Raw genomic sequence first — 4138 nt, forward strand, 5'->3', positions numbered from 1 at the left:
CCAGTGTTGGTAGGTAACTAAGATCAAGGGCAATGGCCAATATTGTACAAGTGTCTATAATATTCCTAATCAATAGCTTTAAAAGAGGGTACCCTTCCTGGCATTGGGATTTTACTTTGCCAGTCTATGACATCTAGTAGGGGAAATGTCCCACTGTTATAATGTAACTTCATTTAAACTATAAATATATACATTAAGAAGCTTTGGTTGTGGTAGGTTCCCATATAACTTTTTCTGAAGTCCTTTAGTGTTAATTATCCTTACACATACTTCCTTTTTTGACATGTCCTGTTATTCCCCTCCTCAATTAATCATTTGTACTATAGTATTACCCTTTCCCACTTTATATTACTGTATTCTTTCAGTGTTTCTCAAAGCTTCCCACTATCATTAGCCATTCATTTGTTTCCTGAAGCTGAATTTGCCAAATGAAACATGAATATCCAAGAATACAAAACCAATATCCACATGTGAGAGAAAACATTTCACATTTATCTTTCTTACATCATTCAGGATGATTGTTTCTAGTTTAATCCATTTATCTTAGAATTTCATCTTTTGTTATTTGAATAATATTTCATTGTGCAAATGCACCATGTTTTCTTTATTCATTTGTCAGGTGATGGACATTTAGGTTGTGTCCAATTCATGGCATTTGTAACAAGTGCAGCAATGAACCAGTATCTCTGTAGTAGAATGTAGAGTTTATTGGGTATATGCCCACACATGGTTTAGCTGACTCAAATTGACTGCACTGTGGGAGCCCTATTGAGAAAGCTCTATCCTGTGCAGCATGTGGGGTCTAGCATTTTCCATACCTTTCCCTCTGTATGGTTCAGAGTATTAGTTCTTATCATAAGGTCCCTTATCCATTTGAAGTTGAGATTTGTACATGGTGAGAGGTAAAGTTCTAGTTTTATCCTTCTACATGTGGCTATCTAGTTTGACCAACATCAGTTGTTGAACATGCAGTCTATTCTCCACTGTACTTTTGGCCCATTTGTGAAAAATCAGGTGGTTGGAAATGTGTAGAATTAAATTTAAATCCTCAATTCTATTTCACCAATCAATGTGTCTGTTTTATGTCATCCTGTTTTTATTGCTAAAAATCTAGCATAATTTAAGAATAGAAATGGCAATGTCTCCAGCAGTTATTTAACTTACTAACTTGGGATTTTGTTTTTTTTACAGGAAATTTTATACTGACATTTTTCAATTTCTGTGAAAAATTGTGTTGGAATTTTAATAATTATTTCATTGAATTAGTTTATTGCTTTTGGTAGAATGATCATTTTCACAGTATTCTTCCTACTGGTCATGAGTATGGGAAGTAATTCAATCTTCTGGTATCTTTTTAAATTTCTTTCTGCAATGTCTTAAATTTTTATTATACAACTGCTTTGTTTCCTTGGTTAGATTTATGCCAAAATATTTTCTAGTTTATGAGTCTGTTATGAAAGAGATCATTTAACTGATATTTTTCTCTTTATGTTTATTGTTAGTATTTTAGGAAGGCTACTGATTTGAGGGTGTTAATTTTATACCCTGCTGCTTTGCTAAAGGTATTTATCAACTCCAGTTTTCTGGTTGAAATTTTATGGTCTTTTATATAGAGTGATATTATCTTCAAATAAGGAGACTGAATTATTTTTTTCCAATTTTACAACCTTTATCTCCTTCTTTTGTCTAATTGTGCTAAGATTTCAAGTACTGCATTGAACAGTAGTGGAGAGAGTGAACACTCATGTCTTGTTCTTGATATTAATGGGAATTCTTTCAATTATCCATTTCCTGTATTTTCACTGTAACCTTGTTCTATATGACCTTTACTATGCTGTGCTATGTTGACCAAATCCCTGGATTCCCTTTGACTTTTATCATGAATGCATGTTATACTTTGTCAAAGGACTTCTTTGTATGTAATGAGATGATCATGTGATTTCTATGATTGAGTCCTCTTATGTTGTGTAACATTTATTGATTTACATATGTTTAAATATGCCTAATAATGGTGTATAAAGTTTTTTATATGTTCTTACATTTGTTTTCCAGTACTGCAATTCATTCTGAAAGTTAAATAACTTAAAAATTCATCTGATCTCTTAAATATTCTTTTGTAATTGCTCTTAGGACTAATTTAGAGGACAAGTTTTGTTGGTTTGTTTTGGTTTCAGATGTGTTTAAGTGCAAATCCTAGGTGGGCATATCAATGGCTTTCTGATGAATATATTGTGATTTAAAAATGACAAATACCAAATGTCTTTCTTTGTGTTTTATTTCTAAGGGGAAACACTCTGGCAATTGTTCTTCCCCTAGAATATCCTGTTTTTAGACCTTACAGTGTATCAAAATGTGCATACTAAATTAGTTGGCAAATTAAAATCCCAATAGATTTTAATTTGCTTTTCTTAAATTCCTTATTTTTGGAAGATAAGACTTAATATATTCTACCCCTAAACTGCAGATGGCTTAGTTATTCCAATTATAACATATGTTTCATGAACTGAGTTACATTTTTAGGCTGATTTTGTGTTATCCTTTCCTGAAGCTCAGGATGTACATTTCCTGTTAAACAAAAGCACTCATGATGGCATGTATTACTTGGTTGGTTATCAGTGGTCTATGCTGAATGCAAACCAATGAAAAAGTATTCTGGTATTTTGTCTCCTTTCCTAGTGTGTGTTTTGTGTTTTGTTTGTTTGTTTTGAGGTGGCGATAATTTTAAATTATGTCACTCTTTTTAGGTGAGCAACATGGCCTATGTCTTTAATCCCAGCATTCAGGATGCAGAAGCAGGATCTTTATGAGATTAAGATTAAGGATTGCCTGGTCCACATAGTGAATTCCAGGCCAGCTATGACTAGAGGGTGAGCCTGTCTTAATACAACAACAATAAAACAGTGTCAAGATATAATGTTTCATGAATAATTTTAGTAATATTACCATTCTGGACTTTGGAAATATATTTTATTATGAGAAATGATTAAATGTTGGTTATTTATAGTTTTGTCTCTTGTAATGTGTCTTTCTCCTTTTCCTTAGGATATAACCATGACTTCAGAGTTTTTTCCATGGTGTAAGCTTGCATGTACAAGTGCACACATCATCTGGTTCTCCTTCTGTTATTCTTTGGGAAACTGCAGTTTGAGGAGCTATTTGAGGTTTTCTCAAAGACATCTGACTTTTGTCCTTCAACTCATATTCATTGTCTAGGTAATAATTTTGATATTGTTGAAAGTTTTCAATTAAACATCATAATAACATTTACATTAATAGACCATGAACTTCAAATAATAATTTAAACTAAGAGAATATTGTTAAATGTATTAACTTAAAATATCTGTCAAAATTCACATGCTGTACCAAAGTTCCGTAATATGCTTCAAAGATGTAACTGCTTCAAATAAAAATAAAAAATGTGCTTACACACTTAATGTTATAGTAACATAACTATAAAATTATAGATTATTTTAGACTATATCACTACCAAAAGGTAAATTATAAGGAAGTAACCCCCTTAAATATTATCAAGTTTCCTCACAGTTTTGGAAGTTAGGGGTTTTCTATGACAGATACTGAATAAATTACTGCAATTTATTTCCTGATAGAATGAAAGCAATCCTGTGATCCTCTGTCTGTTTAGCAATATAGTGCACTGCATTTCTAAAAGTGTACTTGAATTAATCTCATGGATTAGTTCTGTGAAATCGGTGCCAGTCTAATAACAATGAATAAGCAAATAAGCAAGATGGTCCTACCCAGGAATCCTCATTTCCAAGGTTGAGAAAGTGCCCATGTGTCTTCCAGAAAATCACTGATTCCAAGAAGCAATGTCAGTTGATGTTTCACCATTGTCTTTCCTGAGCCCTCTTACTCTCCACCACCTAATAGTCTCCATTCCATCACTGTCAGTTTTCTTACAGTCTTCATTCATTTAAAGACTGTGTTCTTACAGCCTTCATTCGTTTAAAGCTTCCTCAAACTCTTTAAGTCTCTAGGTTTCAAATATATCTGATCCTTCAATCAACAAGTCATAATTCTTTATTTTCCTTTACCCTTTGTCATATGGCTAAAAATTCTAAATTTCTTAATCTCTTGGTCAAATATAGATGAAACAAGATAGTTGTGTATAATATAT

This window comes from Nannospalax galili, unplaced genomic scaffold (genome assembly GCF_000622305.1).
Source record: "Nannospalax galili isolate Female #2095 unplaced genomic scaffold, S.galili_v1.0 scaffold595, whole genome shotgun sequence".
NCBI classification, from domain to species: Eukaryota; Metazoa; Chordata; class Mammalia; order Rodentia; family Spalacidae; genus Nannospalax; species Nannospalax galili.